We start from the raw sequence: 21932 nt of genomic DNA on the forward strand, positions 1-21932 counted from the left end.
AGAAAATGCTCTTCTTGAAATATATAAACATACAAAATATCAAATAAAAGAACATACCCACTACTTTCAAACAACACAAAAAAACCTTTTCATCCTACCTTCATCAGTTCTCTTTTATCATCTCTCAAAAATGGGTAGGTTTCTTCAAAAACACCAAATTTTAAGCAAAAAGCTGAGATAATTCCATTTTTGTAAAGGACTTTTGATAGAGATCAGATGCAGAGCGATCCTCAAAACTTAGACGGACATACAGCTGTTTGATACTTCCGGGTTTTATAAGTTGCGGAAGTGATAAACCTTGGCCACCTGGTGAATAATAGCGATATTACGGATTGGCGAGATAACTCGTTAATGATGGGGAAAGAGTTAAAGACATATAAACACTATATAAAAATTTTTTTTTTTAATGATTTAAAATGAACAACTAGTCTATCACAATGTGTTGGACAGCAAAATTAATGATCTGATTAAACAGAAATCAAAAAATAATAGTTAGTTATATCTTCAATCTTCCCTCAAAGCTCCGGCAGTCCGCTTAGACAAGCTGTCAATCACAAATGTCAATCATAATGGCACGCCCCATTTCTATAGCATCAAATTACTAGCTAAAATGAAACTTTTAACAAAGCAAGTGTTCACAAAGTGAGTTTTTATTGGAAGTGTAATTTATTTCTTTATTGTGACGTTCGTTTGCATGGAGAGAGCGGGGTTTATGACTTGTACTGCAAAATGCGTGCAAAACAAAAAGTTTAGTCTGGTAAACTCTGACCTGCGAATTCATATCACATGGAGCGTTGTGACAGTACAAAACCGCTATGAAACTGTGTGACCTTTCTCTCTACTGTAAACCACAAATGGGAGGTTGCATATGCAGGGTGCATACGTCATCAAGCCTGGTTTATTTAAGTTAACTGAGCATCACATTCACAAGTCATTAGCACATTTAAACAATTTACAATTAACTAAGAATAATATTCAACTTTATCATTGTTAATATTCTGAAATAGGACTTATATAAGGTCTTTATGACATATGCAGCCTACAAATGCAACCTCTAGAGTCTTCATATTGGGAAGCTACCACGGAAGAAGCCAAAAATCATTTTGACGAACCGCTCTCGCTGTTGCAGTGGGGCTTTGGGCAAGTAATGTCACAGACCAAACGAACCGATAATGACATTCACTGAACACTATTTTCAGTATCGACTATTATCATATATATAAACATATTTCCCAGAGAGACAGTGCTGGTACGGTCTTCTTGTCTAGTCTAGCTCCTGTTATTTAGGCAGCTCTGTTTGTCTCCATACTTCGTTTGCAGAGCCAACTGTAATGATCTGTTTTGGACTGTTGTAACCAAGACTGAATTAAAAATTACTCTGGCACCTTTCCATCCACTGTCCTTCACCGCGCTTCTCACCACAGGCCCCAGGGTCATATAGGGCCCATTTCCAGCTTTGCCTCATTAAAAGGCATCTTACTTCCTGAATCTGCGAGCATGAAGGTTACACAACACTACAATCTTTGCGGTTAAACCCCATGTATACTTTTTGGCTCCAGAGCTTGTTTGCTGTGAAATTCCAGAATACCAGAAAAAGAATTGTGGTAAAAATTAACTCGCTAACCCCCCTCCCTCCGGCTACAGTTTTAATAGTGAATAAATGGTTCAGTCAGAAGTGGGGGAAATGGAGGACGGGGACAAGTATTTTTGAGGCCGAGTGGAAGTAAGCCAACATCTGGTTAGCCAGCATAAAGGTTACAATGAGGTTAGCAAGACTCCACTCTCCCTAATGGAGAGCAGGCAATCGCCAAGTCAAAGTACATCTTCTAAACACCCTGACATGCTCCTCGAGCGAAATTGCAACTCTGTCATAATGACAAATGTTGAGAGGGAGGCCATTTTCCACCCTGTAATTTTCATTACAGTTGCATCTCTGGTGGCATCATTCCAGGTGCATCTGTATTCTCCACACTTTGACAGTCACAGAGACAGATCCACGCGCTGACAGAGTCCTGTTACATGAGAGCACATCTGGACAGCTGAGCGCGAGTCCCTGCCTGAACATGTGTGCGTGTTTTGTGTTGTGAGTAAAGTGGAGAGTTTACTTTTGCGTGCCTGAAAGCAATAGTTGGATGACAATTATATGTTAGCGTGAAGGAGTTTTCTGTTTAAGATCTCACTTCTTAAACAGAATATGTTATAAAAGAGTCACTGGCAATATATAGCTCACCGCAGCACGGCTATAATTCACAGTTCTTGCAAGTGTCACAAAGCCGTATTTCTTGGCCAAATCGCAAAAACATTAACTTAAGCAGCTTCTGGTTTTAAGTATCATAAAGCCTTTAAACGTAAGGCTTGTGTCAGCGATCTGTAAAAAATTACCAACACAATGATTTCATATTGCTAACAGAGTCTACTATTGTAAACAGTATGCTCACGCCCAAAGCATTACGTCCATCTTGCTAAATCTCCCTGACACACATAAACAGACGTGAACGCTTGTGTTTGGATAAAGGTGGAAGATGTTTTTGGATGTTCAACAGATGACCTGTTCACAAAGCAAGGTTAATGCTGATGCATTCAAACACATAAATAAACAAAGAAAACAGGAGCCTGACTATTGTAGTCAATGGGGGGGGGGTCAGTACTACAGCTATTGTCTTGTACACAATTTTGAAGGTTACCGTTTCTTTTTTAGCTGACATAACATTTCCCTGCAGACCGGGACCAATGCGGTGCCATCCACCTAACCAGCTTCCCTCTTCTGCCAGTAAAAAACCCTGCAGTCCTTTCCTTGTTAAGTTAAACAACAAAGACTTTAAAATACAATTGGACGCTTTTAGTTGTGGTGGACACCCACACATAAGCTGCTGAGGAAATAGATGGGCGCTGATGTTGGGCGGTGAGGAGGGATAGTAATGCAGGCCACGCTGTATGTGGTCCTCGGTCACGTATGGTTGAGCCTTTGTTTACAAGTTTATGAAGTGGCTCAAATAAAAAAGTAGTTGGGTTGTAAAATATGGGTCAAGACAAAATGGGTCGGTAACAAATTGGAAGTGAAAGTTTGCGAAAACTTTAAAGCATAATATAACTAATTTTACACTTTATAGACCGCTTTAAAAGTGTTTGAAAATACTAGTCGAGCTGGGTGTTTAACCTTTATTTTACGATCAGCACATTTCTTGCACACATTTTGCAGATTTGAGACTTCGGTCTACATTTCTGACATGTCAAGATGATGCATTAGTGGTCAAAAAAACAGCTGTTTACAGTAATGCGGTCCATGCGAGATCTGCAACGAGAGCAATAAAGGGCATTCCCTGAAATTATGAAAGAGGGCCAGTGACCTCATAATGACAAATGGACGGCAGCTCACGAAAAAGTTCAAAAGATCTATTTTCGTTGGTTCTTCTGAAATGTGTCATAATTATATAGAAAAGCAATCGCTCCCCAGAGGATGTACAGCGAGAGGAAAGAGTTTTGGCCAAGAGGGCTATAGCATCCAAGTTCCTGGGGCTAAATAAAAGTGTCAACGGGTGTAGTGAAAAGTGGGGCTATAAAAGAAGTAAAATACTAGGAGATCTTGCCTGCTCCACCAGGAAAAATCCTATGCCTTGGTGTAGGCCTATACATAAACTGTGTTGCAAAGGGCATCTATAAATTAATAAGCATCTGTCCGTAAAGTGCAAGGTTGCAAACTTGCGTGCAGCCTCATCAATTTATCAAGGGTGGGAAAGGGAGAGTTAACAGACTTTTTGTTGCCAGGAAAAGGAAGAGCTATGTCATGCACAGCATACAGAGCCTGTGAAGTTAAACGGCAATATATTACGAACAAGAATGCCACAGCGATCGCCGATAAGAGATAAAAGGAGATGGATTTGGTGACATGTTGGAATAAACGGATAATTATCCAGGCAAGGCAAAGTGTAGATGGGCGGAATGACGAAGAAATGTCAGGAACTTTGACCTCGATGAAAGAAGCTGGCAGGGGTGCAGAAAGAAACCTGGAGTGATCAAGCGCATAGTAGTGCACATGAAACAAAGACGCTCGAGAGGGTGGGGACGTATTACTCATGGAGGACCCTGCCAAGTCGAGCAGAAAGACTGTGCGGTTTTGAGTCACCAGACAGAGGACATAATTTACAGCTGTGTGTATTCACACACCTGTACTTGGAAACATCGCAAACATACTCGCTACGTCACCACAGCAAACACAGGACTCCTTAAGACTGACAGAGTCAGCAAATGAAGACTCTAGCCTCATCTGCTCCCAAACTGATGAAGTCTTTGAACCTCTTCCAGCATCCTCCTCCTAGACTTGCTGAACAGTGTATTATAGTTTCGGAAATGCCTCTGTCTGAGGGAGATGGGTGTAAAGTCGGACTGTTGGCTGCTAGGGGACAGCTCTTGTTCGTGTTGGAGGCCTAAGAGGTTGGAGAGAAACAATGTCTGTGTTTTCATTACCTCTAGCTACCTCCATCAAAACCTCTACATGGACATCTGCCTGACAGATGCTCCTATCTGAAATCCCTTAATGGAAACGGCGTGCATTTGTGATAAATGACCTGATGAAAGATTAGACCAGTATGAATTTCTATGCTGGGCCAGGCAGAATAAGAGCATACCATAGACATGCCATTCACCAGCAAAATGTAGCCGGTAAAGCTTGTCAACCTGCATCTGCATGCTGTCGCTGGTTGACCAAGGTATTGTAGTCTGGGACACCAAAAACTTTTTACGGAGACTTTTGGTCAAAATTAAAAGTTTTATACTTTACAAATCTTCATAATACATGCAAATATCTCAGTGCTTGCAGTACAAACACACCAATTCTAAGAAAGATTTGAGCTGCACTTGTATGCATGCATTGCACCTTTGAAATGTGCTGTCTCACACCTTTTGGTAATGGACACAAAGCATGGAGCTGGAAAGCTCATCAGCATAATTTCTTGTATGGGAATTTTGGCTTATTCTCTCTGAGCTCCTAGGAGAGAGAGGTTGTCTCCTACATTCATGCTAAACTAAGCAGCAAAACACATAATAGAAAAGACTGCTCTGAAAGCGAATAAGTGGATTGTGAAAAGTGGTTTCAAAGCCAAGTTTTGCATGCTAACCTTCATATTCAAAGACTGCTCTGAAAGCGAATAAGTGGATTGTGAAAAGTGGTTTCAAAGCCAAGTTTTGCATGCTAACCTTCATATTCAAAGGTCCAAACATCCAAGAGGGTGGGTTTGGCTGACTTCCTGTCTCTCAGTACAGATTCCATGACCAATCCTGAACCCCATTCTTCCCTTTGATACGTGTGAATTGACAAACAATACCCCTTTCTCCCCAAAGACCCAAATGAGCGACATTGAGGCTATTTTTTCCCTGAGATATACAGCAATTTTCCAAACAACATAATAAGCTGGAAAATATAGAAGTCTTATTTGCGGGGAGTTTAAAAAAAGTTCAAATCCATGTGTAAACCTCTATCATTTCTCATTTCAGACCCTAACACTGCTTAGTTTTACCACAACCACATGTACAGTATGGGTTCTGCATGTATGTATTCTGCATGTTTGAAGTGAAAATAAACACAAGCCATCAGCTTAAAGGTCACGTTCTTTCTGATTTTAAACCCTAGTTAGTGTGTAATGTTGCTATAATAGCATAAATAATACCTGTAAAATGATAAAGCTCAAAGTTCACTACCAGGCAATATATTTTCTTTAACAGAATTCGGCGAATGGCCAGTTTGGACTACAGCCCTCCACTTCCTGCTTTAATGACGCCAGTTGAACAGTTTTTTGACTAAACTCTGCCCACAGGAATACGTCAGTCGCCAGCTAAGCTAACTGCAAGCTAAGCTAACGTCAAGCTAAGCTAACGGCAAGCTAAGCTGCTATTGAATCACAACACACTTACTGTAGCTACACAATCAGAACTCGTTACGTATTTCTGAAGGAGGGACTTCATAGAACAAGGAAGACATCAGCTCGTTTTGAGGACGGTGAAAACAGTGCTATACAGATAAGTTAATTGGGTGATAAATACCGTTTTTTTACACATGAAACATAAACACATGTTATTTTGCAAACTGTAAACACAATCAAAGCTTCAAAAACACAGAAAGAACGGGACCTTTAACTGGCAGACAGGTCAGGTACCCATTAGGACTGTGGTTTGTAAACCATAAAAACTTCTCACACAACAATATTATAATGTAACTAAGAATTTTAAAAAGAATGTGGTGTAAAAGAAGCTTTTAGTCTAAATTAATTTCCATGCAAATCATTGATTTACCTAATCACTAAATCAATGTAAATCAGAGGGAAATTCCTATCTAAATAGTGAATTAAAGTTAAGACAGGTATAATATGAACATACAGTTTTTCACTTATATTGATTGCCATTCATTCAATAAGTTTGTATACCCGGGTGTTAATTAAGAACAGACGGGACTCACTGGGAATTTTTATTTGTCCACCCAGAATAGTCGGCATTCCAGTTGCTGAAGAGGAAAGTTTGTTGAGCAAGAGGGGGGCTGTAGGAGCTGTTGAGAAAGTCTGGACTTTAAATGGCTGACAAAAGATTGGATGCTGAAAGCAATCTCACGTTGAGGGTTTTCCAGAGTTAACCGCTGTGGGTTAACACAGCAAAACGCACTAAAAGAATTAGCTGTGTGTTTAGTCTACACTGACTGTTGAAAATAAAGGTACCATAGAAGAATAATTGGTGGTTCCCTAAAGAAACCTTTTATGGTCTAAAGAAACTTTTCTCACTTCAAAAAACCTTTCACTTTTTTGCCAAGGGAATGATCAATGGGTGTTACAGGTTCTTCATGAAACCCCACACTCCAACAACATTTTATACATTTAATGCATTTAGCAGACACTTCAATTCAAAGCGAGTTTTTTCTGTATTTGTTCCTGGGATCGAACCCATGATCTTCTCAATTATCAGTTGAGCTATATGAACAACAAAAGCCACCTTCATGAGGCACTAATGACCAAAAAATATGTAAAATGTCATAGTAGACTAAAGAAAATTTGAGGAAACTGGCATCAATCTAACATTATTGTATCAATGATGTAGTGATAAGTGATGTAGTATCTGAGGGCGAAAGGGAGAGAGAGTCAGGGAGTGGGAGAGAGAGTGAGAGAGAGAGCATACTTATGGATACAAATAATACACCATTACTGTGTTTTGAACTATTCAGAAGAAAATATATATTTTTTTAAACGCTATAATATAAGTGGTATGACTTGACAACACATAGCCTATGCATGTCTTGTTTTTCTGTAACGACATAAATCTTGACAATCGTTAATCGTGACAAAGCCACACTGAAGAGCCCAAAACATTAAAGAAGTTAACTTACCTTTACAACAGTTGTAATGATCGGAGACATCTAATGTAACCAAGCCAATATACGTTTCCAACTCTAAAATCCCACTTTTATGAACAGGATCACCACTTGAACAGCTTCCCCGGCATTAGTAAATATTCCTCCTTTTTTGACCAACTAAACGACGGGTTTCGGAGGCTCGACTTGACGTATCTATTGTCCAAAGCACCTCGAGATGCTCCCGTGTTGAGGTCCCAACTTTCTGGAGTCGCGCGGCAGTGCACGAGGTGTCATCCTCTTCATTCAATACACTGGCGTGGACAGACGCTCACATTTTGCAGCTTGCCATATTATACGAGTAACAGTCACGCGTCACTCACTTCACAGACAGCTGGAGGAAACGCCAGCGCCAGCATCCAGAAAAAAACGTCTTATAAATAAGCAACAGTATTCTTTTTCGATGCGTTGTGTTATTTGATCACACGTAGACTGTAAGAAGTTACATGAATTCAATGCAATCGTCTGTAAAGAACTGCGTTGTTTTAAGGCTACTTGAACTAACTGAGAGAGGGGAGTATGAGAAAACTGTTGGCATGCCCCCCGTAGTAGACTCGGACTCCTTGAACTTCCTGTCACTGTTAACTCCTTTACTGCTGCTGTCCTCATTTATCATTAGGTGCATTCGATTCCATGCAGCGCTGCGCTGAAGCTCAAGTACCGCGAGAGCACACCTTTCGAATCACTCTCGCGATACTTTGATGTCACGTACCGATCGGTCTGCGAAGCGTTGCATGAAGTCGAACCAACCTATTTTTTAAGTCAATGTATGTCTCCCCCAAAGCGTATGATTACTCCGGATGAATGGAAATATCAATAAAGCTCTTTTATGTTTTAATGGTCTCTGCGAGCAGGGGTCATTTATCACGTTTTGTAGCACTATTTAAAACGCGTTAAATTATCCCGGGAGGTAATGAAGTGTTTCTTTCCCAGCATGCTCCAGTCAAACGCTTTAAAACTCAAACAAGCACTGCTGAGATTGATTAAATCTAAGTTTCAGGTCCCAGGGATCAAAACAGCTACTGTATTATGTAAAACAAAAATTATTGTGATATTTTAATGTAACTTTTATTCATTATATCAACATTATATTATCCAGGCAAAGTTCAATTTTCATACGATAAGATAAAGTAATATGAGTATGAGTATCAACCTCATACTTAAATATCCTTAGGGCTTTTTATAGGCCAGAACATGAGGTAAAAATGAGCTGGTAAAGGAATACCTGTAAATGTTAATGAAGTCACTCTATTCACCTTGAATAACAAGTTACATAGTGTGACGAATACTCAGTCAAGTCAAAGCATGCACTGTCTTAAATCATCATTGTGACGGATTGTCATGTGTCTCTGAGATCACCCGTCACTTCAATCAAGTAAATGTTTTGGAAAATATAGATTACATAATAAAAAACTTGAATTTGGCTTCCACACTTTGTTTAAAGGCGTCTATCCAAAACCGTAGCGTGTTATTAAAAAAATCACACAGTTAACCTGATGACACAAGAATTTCACTGCAATTACTGCACCACAATGTTATAAGATGTCATAAAATGAATGGTTATATAATGATAAGGCCTATCCATTGACTTATAAAACGAAGTACATTTCATTCAGTTAAATGTTTAAGCATTAAAATACATATTGACAGTGAATTTAGAGATGTGAGGAAGATAAACTGCACGGCACGCAAAATATTTACAACAATAAGAATAATAAAAGAAGAGGGGGAGATCCAAAACATTCCAGATTTTACTTCTAGACAAACAAACATGCTGTTGGCTCTGAGGCGCATTAAAGTGCATGACCTTTTGTGTGGGGAATGTATTTATTTTGTACAGAAAAGGTAAAATGCCATGACTATTGTTTGAATGAGGCTTTTACCACAATGTTAGGAATTCTTGTCCTCACTGGTAGATTAATTGCCTTAGTGCAAACAGACTGCGCAAGAATGGAAAACATTGTAAGATACAGCAGAATCCTTTCCAGTGACAGCCACTTTAATATAAAGACCCACTTGAAGAACAACACAGTACTGTATACAACAATACGGTAACCTGACCTGTTATTAATCATAAGGAAAACAGAGATAGATTGTCAAAAGAGTTTTACCTTAATACTTTATAAGGTCTTAAATAGAAGCCAAGCAACTGCATTACATACAATTACATTACAAATGCAATGATTCCATACTGATTAACATGCATGCTTTGTAATGCACTGTTAGTCAGTTTGGATAAAAGCATCTACCAAATGCATAACTGTAAATTTACAAAAAGTCAATGTTAAACAAACAAAAACATTTCTTGTGGAAAAAAACAGTGATGATGGTAGTATTTTTTAACACAGAAGTTTACTTGGGAAAACATGCCCATTCAGAAATATTTACTAGAGTAATGCATGTGTCAACTAGCTTCAGTCTGCTCTTTATGCCTAATCTTACGTCATGTCTGAAAGGATGATGCTCGCTTTAGACACAAGCTGTTGTGTTCCATAGTGAAAGCTATGACACAGCTCGATGACCTGCAGGTAGAGGCTTGCCTTTTCACTATGTGTAGATAAGAAAGTTCAGTGCATGCCCAAATCTAAAAGAGGAAACTGATGGATTACATATTTCAGAAAATATTTTTTGACACATAATATCAGGAAATATTATCACAGCTTTGTCTGCTTATATGGGAGATATTGAAGCTCCCTCAGGACTTCAGAGAACTCTATAGCAGGAAATTAAATCTGAATTTTAAAAGCAAATGCATCGAAACCTCTGGCAAAGCCGCTCTTTATAATACAGCGGCACTGAAGGAATTTTGCATTTCAGCAGAAGTCAATGGCTGTAAGCCAGACAGTAGTGTATAATGTTTTTTCTGTACTCTGATGATGGCCTAAACAGTGAAGGCATGCGTGAGGGTAGAGTTGTCAGATATATTGCGCAGGGCTCCAACAAGGAGAGGAAAAATGAAAGGTAGTGTACACCAAAGATTTTACCATATGTCTCCTCTGTCTCCTTGGACCGATGTAATTTTAAGATCAGGAGAAAAACATCAGGATAGATGGTGAAAGCGTAGGGAGAAGCTATCTAATGAGCCATCATGTTAGCGTGCTAGATCCAGGCGAAAAGGGGAGAAAAAGCTCACCACCACAGCTGAAAACATTTTACAAGAGAAAGCCCATAGAGTAGGCTTCATTCCCATCCAAAGCCACACGCAAATGACCTAAATATAAAAAGCAGAGATTTGTCCCATTTCCTTCACCACTGGCATACAGAGAACCTGGAGAGAGAGATTTCTCTAATTTCAGCAGATTGGTAACGTTGAGCTGTTGATCAGCCATATAGAGATGTCAATAAACCACAATGACTGGCAACAGTCACTCAGCGCCTGCCTCCAGGAGACAAGCATTTACCACTACACCGCATCATGTGGGCTTTTAATGATGAAGTTTGGACCAATCACTGTCTTCATAGAAGTCACCAGGTAATTGCTGACAGCAGCGTTGGCAGAAATCACAACCACCTTTGACTATGAGTCAATTTCAGACCGCTGGGGTCGCCACTAAGAAGTCACAGGCTTGAACAAATTATCCATGATTCATATTCACAGTGGGAGGGTGGATAAGAGTGCATGTTTTTTGAGGTTTTAAGGGGCTGTAGATGCAGGCCAATTACAGGGCTCTCTGAAACAGGAGGATTTAAGCATTAGACATGATATGTAATTTGCCTCTCTGGTGTTTGTCATTTGTAAAACAGTGGATTTACAACACAGCTGTAAATGTCAATGACGTTATGGAAGGTATAGTTTGGATATGAGAACTCAGAATGATTTATTCTTATTGCTTATTTTAAGTTGCTCATTTTAAATTCACAACTAACAGTTACAGGCCAGAGAGGAATAATTGCTCAGACACGGGCATAGGAACAACCCGAAATGAAGTGAGCATATTAACATTAACAGCTCATAAATATCATAGTAATTGGGTGACTTAACATACGCCCATGATGAAAGGCAGGTACTGTATGCTGTATGAGTACCAGGGCCAAGTAATTAACAACATAAATTTGGTTCAGTTCAGGCAGAGGGTTCTGCTGGATCTTAAAGGGATAGTTCACCCAAAACTGAAAATTTTGTTATTATTTACTAAGCTTCTTTATTCTGTCAATGTTTTGATAAATGAAGGTACACTCTCAGAAATAACAGGTAAAAAAAAGTTGGGACAGTACCTTTTAAATAGCTTCTACTATGGTTCAGATTATTTTTAGTACTGGTATTACCTGTGAGATACCAGTATGTACCTAAGCAGGGTTCCCACGGGTCCTTGAAATCCTTGAAAGTTTGTGAATCTGGGAAAAAATTCAAGGCCCTGGGAAGTTTTTGAAAATATACATGCATAGATACAGGTCATTGAAAGTGCTTGAATCTATTTTATGCAAGAAGTTTCCTGAAAAAAAATCCATATTATTCCCTGTGTAGTGTAGGATAATATCATAAAAATGCTAGACTTCTTTAAGGGAACGAGACGCTGCGTCCCTGTGACGCTGTCTTTGGCAATTTTTCAGAAAGCGATATACTTCCTAGCTCCCGCGTCACCCTGTCTTTGTCGTTAAGCCTCTCCATTGGTTGAATTTGATATACACATTCAGACGCACTTACCCCTGGAGGCGTCCCCAAAGTGTCAACACAGTGACGCAACGAGAGTTCCCTCAAAAGGGAACTGTAACAATGTATCTTAAAAGGTAACACGATGTAACCTTACTCTCACTTGAAATGTCTCCCCACATTCAGTCCTGAATTTGAGGGTATTGGACCTGGAAAGTCCTTGAAAGGTCCTTGAATTTGAAGTTCGCAGGTGTGGGAACCCTGTCTAAGGTACCAATGGGTACAAATATGCATCTTTTACATACAGAAGTGTACTTTTTGAAAAGGTACCAAACCAGTGACAACTTTTGTACCTAGAGAGTGTAAGCACACAGTTCCCAGTACCCATTGACTTTTATAGTAGGCAAAACAAAGACTGTGGAAATCACTGGGTACCGTCAACAGCCATCATTTATTTAAATATTTTCTTTTAATAATTTTCCCATTTTCTGTGGTTTCTTTTCTTCTTTTACATAAAGTTGCTTTATAACAATGCATCTTCAATTTCAAACCTGTAAAAAGGTCCTAATGTGTACCATTAGATACAGATATGTATAAATTTGATACCAATATAATATGTACCGTTGAGATACAAAACAATTGTAATGAAGCACTATATAAATAAATTTGACTTTAACTGATTCCTGATTCGCTATAAGTTAGTCAAGTTAGTTAAAGCACAAAACGAATGCAATGAAATAAATTCCCTCATAGTACTCTGTTTATTAAAAGAAAAACAAAAGTGTCAGGTTTTTAAGGACATAAAAAGTTTAAACCATTCAGTGCATTTAACAAATTGAGGATTTTGTCACTTGTTTGTTTAGACGAAAACCTAAACCTCATTTTCATACACAATTATCCGGATATATGCACAAAAGACCACTGTGAACCATACAATTGCACTTCTCATTCAAGTATCAATTTCAAAACGAGATATAATTTGCCTTAACAGTTTCTGGCATGAAAAGATCCATAATTTTATTGCTTCCGAGGGGACGGGTTAAAAGAAATAACGTGATGGTTAGCCGAACTGCAAACCATTGAACCCAAGACTATTGCTTTTAGTTAAAAAAATGACCCACAGGAAATGGCTGGAGCCTTTTGTGAAAGTAAACAGAGGGCTTACATCCTGTCTCTGTCCATCTTTGAACTTCACGCAATGCCTCAATGTGAGAGCAACGCTCTGTTGTGGCTCCAGTTTTGATCCCCATACACCACAAGGCTCTGTGAAATGCAGGCTATAGGGCTCCACACACCTGTTGCTGAGGCAACAGGGAATAGGGAGGTGCTGCGTAACTTGCAATCTGTTACCACAGCTGGTGATAGTAACACTGTTCAAGTCTATTCATTTCCTTTCCTTGTAAATGAATGCTTGAAATGCTTGAACAGTTATGGAGAAAACAGACAAAAACAAACTAACAAAGCTGCTTATTTTAAAAACAACTTGCATGAGGAACATAACCAAAGTTTAATAAAACGCACATCTTTGGTGGGCTTTAGTGTACCGTCTAATTTGTTCATCCATAATCCTAAAAGCCGTCTTTTGTATAAGGGCAGCTGTGGGGAAGTCCAAAATCAGTGACCACCCAGAGCAAAGCGAACTGAAGTTTGCCTTTGCCAATTGTGTTCTGCATGATCCAGTTTTCCACCCTTATTTCCATTTCCTCAAAAAGGCCGTCCACATGTTGAGATTTCAGTTCAGTCCTTACCAGAGGCAAGTAACTATTTTTGGTTCCTGATAGAGTGACCACTAAACAGCCAGATCCTGTAACAGAGTAAATTAGATGACTTTACATGTGAAGTATTCTCAGACAAGGATTCTCAGTGAGTGATGTCACATCCCCTAACAAGTAATGAAAGGGCATTAAAACTCTGTGGGAGAATATCGGTCAATATGAGCACTATATTTATACTTTTTGCTGTTTATCTTGCAAATGTTTTGTTTATTAGGTCATACTGGCATATTACACGATTACACACTGTGTTTTTTCCAGTAAATCATCTTTACCTCATCTGGATCTAGATTCTAATTTAAAAAAGGCAACAACAGATAATACTTTCACTTTACTTTTCACTATAACACACTTTTACTACACTGTCAGAAAATATGATAAATAAATGATCCATAGCTGTCACTGGGGTGGTTCCCTTTCAAAAAGTACACATTGGCACATAAAGAGGTCCTACCTCAGAAGTACATATTGGTCCATATTAGTACCTCAAAGAAACAAATTAGTACCTCAGAGGTAGATAACAAAATTTATACATGTCTGTACCTAAATGGTAGCTTTATATTGAGACCTTTTAAAAGGGTTCTGCCCATGTGAGAGCTTGAGACCATTTTTGACAGCGTTATTGATTTTTTTGGTATGAATCTGTCAAGAGGCACGCTGTATAGTTGCCTACTACAATTATATATACGGATGATTCTCACGAAACCATTGAAACACCACGGCACTAATGATTTTAGCTATAAAATGTGTAATATAGTAATATTAAAAAGCATCAGAATTAACACAATACTGTGTTCTACCTTGCACAATGTGTGATTTCAACATAAGAATTTAAAATTTTATCTCATTTTCTGCTGAAATTCTCATTACCGCAATGTGTCCGGCTGTGTTTGAACATGCGTTATGTTGTAATTTAATCAAATTAACACAAAAATATTTAGAAAAAAAATAAATGGATGTTTTGCTAGACTACTTTAGATGACAGAAAAATTATTTACTGAATATTCATGTATAATAATAATGAAGAAAAATTAGGAAAATTATGTGTCCATGCCTGATGTTCTCATCCTCCGCAACACTTTTTGAGAACAGTTTAAGCACACATACAGAATTTTAATAAAGTTTGATTTTGAGTGACCAAGCACATGGACCAGTTACTTCAAGATGGCTACCAGGTAAGATAATTTTTTTACAGTTAATTTGAAATATTGTCTTGTCAGAATGCTTACACGATATTTTGATTATCATTACCGCAACAGATGCTTATTAAATGTTAATTTAATTAATAGAAGCATAATACTTTGATTTTAAATGCATGTGCAGAATCTCCAAATTATGTTCTTTCAGGTTTGTCATGTCATTTTGAAAATATGTCAGTGTTGATGTTTTCTGACTGTTGCGGTAATGAGATTTTTTAGGACTAATTTTTATAATTATGTTACAAAAAGTGTTAAATGATAAGTAAAAGTGTTTACATTAATGTTCCCATTTACTCCAGACTTTGTTTTTCAATGTCTGGTGGGAAAAAAGTAAATTTAAGCAATTTTTACATTTTCATGCTTGACATTTTTAAAACCAAGTTTCCGTGAGAATCACCCATATAGTGTCAGTGGTTGACTGTTGTGTATACACAGTCAGAAATAAAGGTACAAAAGCTGTTACTGGGGCGGTACCTTTTTAAAAAGAGAGCATATTAATACCTCAAAGGTACATACAAAGATACAAATGTGTACATAAATGGTAATATGAGGACCTTTATAGTCCCGATAACAGCTTTTGTACCAACAGTATAGATAGGGATACACTTTACAGTCAATATGTCATTAAACATCATGTGTGGCAAACTGGTTTCTGACAGTCAAATATTGTCTTGTGGTCATTATGCAAAAAAACAGCTGTCCCTTTTATGCCCCGACTGACCAATCAGAATCACTTATTTTACGAGAAGTGTACAGCTGTAGACATGCATGCATGTGTTCACGCATGTGCACTGTAGTAATTTTATAAAGATACATATTATCTACAGTGAAGACATTTACATAAATATACTTGACCGAAGTGCGCCTGACATGTTTTTCTTGTAAATTATCATTTTTTATCAGTCTCTTAATTGCTTCTGCCAATTTCAGTTTCTGTATTTCTTAATGATCTGAGACTGGGTTTTAAGCGGATTTTAGCAATGGTATTTGATGAACATATAATACGTAACGAGAGCATTCGGTCAATTAACTCTGAGCTCCTCATATGCATAAGACAACTTTTCTTAAGTCTAAGGAATATATAAATAATATAAAAGGGCAAAAAAGTCCTAATATGTAATATATAAGGTTACTAATATGAACTCTTTAGGTGCAAAACTGCACTTTTTGAAAGGGCACAGCCCCAGTGACAGCTATAGGGTACGTATTTTGTAGTGTGTAATTATTTTGTATATACAAATACACACATGGATGCATGTATTTTAGAAACATTTACCTGTATATATATATTTATTTAGATTTTGATGTAATTTATATTATATATATATAAAAATATACATGATTTCTTTCCTAAATGTATACTTGTGTGTGTGCATGCGTGCATGCATTCATATATACATAATTACACACAACACACACACAAATATATAATGCAAACACAAACTTTTATTTTGTATGTGATTAATCTTTTGACAGCCCTAGTATTTTGAAACTTTTCAGCCAGTTTGTACAAAATGTCATTTTAATTTGCAGCACAAATAATGTATTTTATCAGAATTGCATGATTTTACTGCGCACATCCTTTTACAAAATACACATTACACACCATGTCGCATCAGATTCTGCTCTTAAGACAGATACACTGTACGGCCCATTTCCAACTTCAGGGTCTGCTTGATGTCTTGTGTGCCAACAGCAGCTGCAGAGAAACCAGATCTTATAGAGCAGAGGTGAATGGTAAGCTTTAAAATGGTAGCCGTGACCTGACGGTAATCATAAAAAGTCTTAACCCCTCTCATACACTGTCATTTTCAGCTCAATTTTAAGGCAGGGCTTATAGGAAACTTTTTGCGGTGCCTTTAAAACTCAATACTATCACCGCCGTGCATATACCGCATTAGTGCATAATATCTTCTGGTGTACTTTTAGTTTCAACATCAAAATACAGTTTAACAGCCATTAAGAAATATTTATGGCTGGTACATTTTCACAATTCGCTCACCAGTTTACTTTGAGACCATAAAATCCAGTGATGAAATCCTAGTATCTAGCTTAGTGCTGGTCTTACAAATCATGACCTCTTTTCCAAGAGATCCACAATCACCTTACATGGAATTTACAGACAGGATCCAAAGACATTCCAGTTTGGCCTTATCAGCAACTGTGTACTTTTCATCTACACAAAAGTTTGGATGATAAATGCATCCAAGAGACTTCGACATTCTGTGTGTCACTGATTCACGCCATAACACTAAATCATTTTTGTGATGTCAGGGACCCAGACAACATCTCTAAGGGGTATGAATCAAAAAAGCTATTCAAACAAGAGAAATAACCCACACGACACAAAGGAGAGCACGAACATTCACAAGAAAATAAATTGCACTTAATACAAATTCATTCCCTTCAGAAAATACAAAGCATGAAGTTGTCAGTTTCACACAGAATGATGTCTGCAAGGCTTATCAGACCAAAGGAACAAAAAACGTATGCAACAAATCAATGTTCTAGACACGCAAAGCAAGTCTTTATTACTCCCAGTCTACATAACATATCTTTGACAATTAAAATGCTATTTACATTTTTGAATCAGCACCAAACATTCTTTCCCTACTGATTTTATCTCGCAAAAATACAATGAAAATGAGAAAGTGAATGAGCGAGGGAGTCAGAAAGAGAGGGGGTTTTCGATGACCTTAAACAACTCTCTTCATGTTTGACATCAAACTGGCCCCTTTCCCATCTGCCGAAATCATTCCTTTCAGAATGGCACAAACCTACAATTTTTACTGAGACATAAACATGATTCATTGCTTATAAAGTCTGCCACACACATATACGCACATACCACACACATTTTACCTAGCTGGTATTCTGGACTGAGATCTTAACAATAGATACAACAGAGGAGAATCATTACAGATGCAGTCTGGAAGCATTTTAGCAACAGTTACTTTTATGCTTGCAATGTGTCATCCAAGACAATGCAATGGTGCTCATCGGTTCTGTATGTGGATTTGTTTATACGGGCAAGGCATAAGTTCAGTAATCAATTTTACTGCCAAAAGATTACAGAAATGAAAGCTTGATTTCAGATTTTTACCTACCACAACACAATCATTTTCCGAAAGGAGACACTTAAGACATCAGTTAAATGATATGCAAGTGTTTTTCCAAATAAATCCAGAGCACTAACCTTCTCAGTCTACGTTTACACGTGGACAAATATTTTCATTAACGGACATTTCAACCTCTCCGGATTCATAAAGAATATGATGCACACATGTCAGTTTTCAGAAAAGTGTTCATTTACAGGTACCCGTGCATAATCTGCCGTCAAGACCCACGTGAGCCAATCACCGGCGGCGCTGGTTGTGACGCGGACTCGTTCTTCGTGTTGGAGGGAGGAGTTGTTGCAGTAGGAGTTCGATGACGTCAAAGTACCGCGATAGCGTTTCGAAATTAGACCTCTACATTTGATTTCTTAACTCGCTCTTGCGGTACGTTGACAGCATCCGCCTGTCGGTTCTTGAACGCCGCATGAAGTCGAACACGCGTAAAATTGCTGACCTCCGAGCACTCGTCTCTTCTCCTCGACATAATGTATTTGCAAATACATACACACGAAACGAGTTTGCACGAACAATAATGTGATCATGGAAGCGTTCAGAGTAGCAGTCATATGTAATTTAAACAGAGGTCGCACTTTTGACGTAGGTGCGAGCTCTGGCGCATACTGTGACGTTGGCCGCCTAAACATCCGTTTGTCTCAGTTTACATGCAAGCGTGCAAACGAAGGTTTTCAACATATCCACTTTGGCCGGAGTTTTAAGGGGAAAAAAAAAACAAAGGACGCACACGAAGGTAAATGTCTTCGTTTCTTAAAATAACCGTCTACGTATAAACGTAGCCTAAATTAATCAAGAATACGATCAACTGACTGGAATATTTGGAATCGTAAGCACTTTGCTGTAACAACAACATTTTTAATCAAAGTGGGTGGACGGATTGAGGAAGTGCAAAGATTTCACACCTGCCACTAATTTATCATTATTATTAGGCTTGGCTTGTTTAAAGCAGACCTTGCTAACTATGCACCCTGACTTACTCATCAAACAAGTCAGATGTTGATACAAAACAGTGAGAGATAAGCATCAGGGAATGATACAGAATGGAGAGTCTAGCCACCCAGCATCTCCAAATTTATCTCCCTGAATTTTCCATTTCAGAGGCATTTTATAATCACCAGAGTTTATTTTATGAGCACAGATGTTGCGAGCAAGTCACAGCTCTTCTTATTTTGGACTTTTTTCAGTGCCGCTTGACTCTCGAAACTGCCACCAGACTTGCCATTTATAGGCAGGCAGACTGGCAATTTTTGGAAGGAACGAAATAAGGAATGGACATCAGGACGGAGTTGGGAGGGAGGTCGGACTGTGTCGTGGGAACAGCGAGCCGAGTCTGGATTGCTGAAGTTTACCCATGAGAGGGTTCACAACTGCTTTCAATTTAAGATGGGGGTCACTCAAATTACAGTCCCCTTTCCGCCAAGATTCGATCCGCGGCCCCCACCCCCCTACTTAAGCTCCGCTCAGGTCCGGCCCTCTTCACGCTAGAGGAAGCCAAAGTCATGACATCATCAGGAGTGGGTTACTCTCTCACCCCAGTTCACTTTTTCCTGCTTCTCTCTTTATCACCTATGTCATTTATCATAACCTCCTCTTTCCAGATTTTCGACGTCTCTTTTCACCCTCGTCGTTCTCTCTTGGCTCTGTCCTCTGTTTTAAATCAACTGGGGTTTGTGTGTTGGTTTTCTGGTGTTCTTCACTGTAGTCTGTTTTCAGGCACTAAATATGTGGTGACAGAGCTGAGAGGTGTAGAGGGTTACAGTGGTGGAGCACTGATGCAGGGGTCAAAGGTGACATGAGGTTCATTAGGGTAAACATCATCTCACTGCAGGGGAGAAAACCATGTGAGCTCTTAACTTTTAAGGGTTTGTTATTTTAAGCAAAGAAATATAAAAAGTAAACACCAGTGGCAATACTATAATATAAAAATGTAATTAAATATACATTTGTATGTTTATTTGAATTCGATATGTTTTATTTATGCACTGCAAAAAAAATTACTAGTATTTTTTTCTTGTTTTTAGTACAAATATCAAAAATTCTTAAATCAAGATGTATTTTCTTGATGAGCAAAATTACCAAAGAAAATAAGGCTAGATTTTAGACAGAAAAATTTGAAATCTTTTTTTTTAAATTAAGTTAAAAAATAAAGCAAACTTATTTCAAGTTTTTTGGCATATATTTGTGCTTGTTTTAAGCACAAATTCATTGGTAACACTTTACAATAAGGTTCATTAGTTAACGTTAGTTAATGTATTACTTAACATAAACAAACCAGCAATACATCACAGTAGCCTATTTATTAATCTTTGTTAATGTTAGTGAATAGAAATAAAGCTTTTAATTGTTTGTTCATGTTAGTTCACAGTTTATTAACTAACGTTAACAAGATTTTAATAAATTATTAGTAATTGTTGAAATTAACAAAGATTCATAAATACTGTATAAGTGCAGTTCATTATCAGTTCATGTTGACTAATACCTTATGTTAACTAATGAACCTTATTGTAAAGTGTTACCTATTCCTTAAATTTGATATTTTTTGTCTAAAACCTAGACTGGATTTTCTTAGGTTATTTTGCTCATCAAGAAAATCTTAATTTAAGATTTTTTAGATATTTGTACTAAAGAACAAGACAAAAATACTAAGTACAGGGTTCCCACGGGTCCTTGAAATCCTTGAAAGGAAATCTGGGGGAAAAAATTCAAGGCCCTGGGAAGTTTTTGAAAATATACACAAATAGATACAGGTCATTGAAAGTGCTTGAATCTAATTATGTAAGACGTTTTCTGGAAAAAAAATTATTCCCTGTGTAGGATATCATAAACATTCTAGACTTTTTAAGCACACCTGCTAAACTGTTCACTTTAAATGCTTATATCTTCTGTATGCGAATGCTTTTTGGCAAAGTTGTGTCTGACAGATGAAAACGTCTCGGGTTATGTATGTAACTATTGTTCCCTGAGAAGGGAACGAGACGCTGCGTCTCCCTTGCCATATTTCCTGCGTCCCTGTAACCTCGTCTTTGGAAATATTTCAGATAGCGATACACTTCCTGGCTCCCGCGTCACCCTGACTTTGTCGTTGAGCCTCACCATTGGTTGAATTTGATATACACATTCAGACACACTCCACACCCTGGAGGTGTCCCCAAAGTGTTACCCCAGTGACGCAGCGCGAGTTCCCTCGAAAGGGAACTGTAACAATGTATCTTAAAAGGTAACATGATGTAACCTTGCTCTCACTTGAAATGTGTCCCCACATTTAGTCCTTGAATTTGAGGGTATTGGACCTGGAAAGTCCTTGAAAAGTCCTTTAATTTGAAGTTAACTAAGGTGTGGGAACCCTGTAAGTAAGAAAGTAATTTTTTGCAGTGTGAATGTCATTGAATTAGATAAAAAAAATTAAGTGTGTCCACATGTGATCAGAGTATATATTTTTTTAAACTTTAATTGTGGACACAAATGGGCGGTTTCCCAGACAGGGATTAGACTAGTCATAGATTAAATTAAATATAAGAGCTGTCCATACTGAAAACAACTTTCACTGACATCTTAAAATACATCAGTGCCCTTTGTTTTGCCTCAAAATGCACATCAGTAATGTTTTTAGTTAGACATTTTCTTAAAACTAGTTATATTTCCTAATTAAACTAAGGCCTAATCCTGTTTTAAACTAATCCCTGTCCGGGAAACCACCTCAAAGTGTTTACATTACAACTACCTATCTTCAAAAACATTTTATATTTCTCAACTAACTTGAGGAAAGATAACGCTTCACAAAAAATAATGTGTGCATTGGATGGGCTTGGTGCTCTCAAATCCAAGGAATGCAGAGCATCTCTGCAGTTAGTC

At 38.0% G+C, this 21932-nt stretch overlaps 1 protein-coding gene across 1 annotated transcript in view; it reads right to left on the reverse strand.

Annotated features, from left to right (window-relative positions):
- The window catches only part of LOC135770252 (uncharacterized), a 44342-nt gene extending 36419 nt beyond the window's left edge, over nt 1-7923 (reverse strand). Inside the window, exon 1 of the mRNA XM_065279981.2 lies at nt 7364-7923. The gene's annotated coding sequence lies outside the window, so the exon portion shown is untranslated. The remainder of the gene's footprint in view (nt 1-7363) is intronic.
- Nucleotides 7924-21932: the final 14009 nt, after the last annotated feature.

The sequence above is a fragment of the Paramisgurnus dabryanus genome, chromosome 8 (assembly GCF_030506205.2).
Source record: "Paramisgurnus dabryanus chromosome 8, PD_genome_1.1, whole genome shotgun sequence".
Lineage (NCBI taxonomy): Eukaryota > Metazoa > Chordata > Actinopteri > Cypriniformes > Cobitidae > Paramisgurnus > Paramisgurnus dabryanus.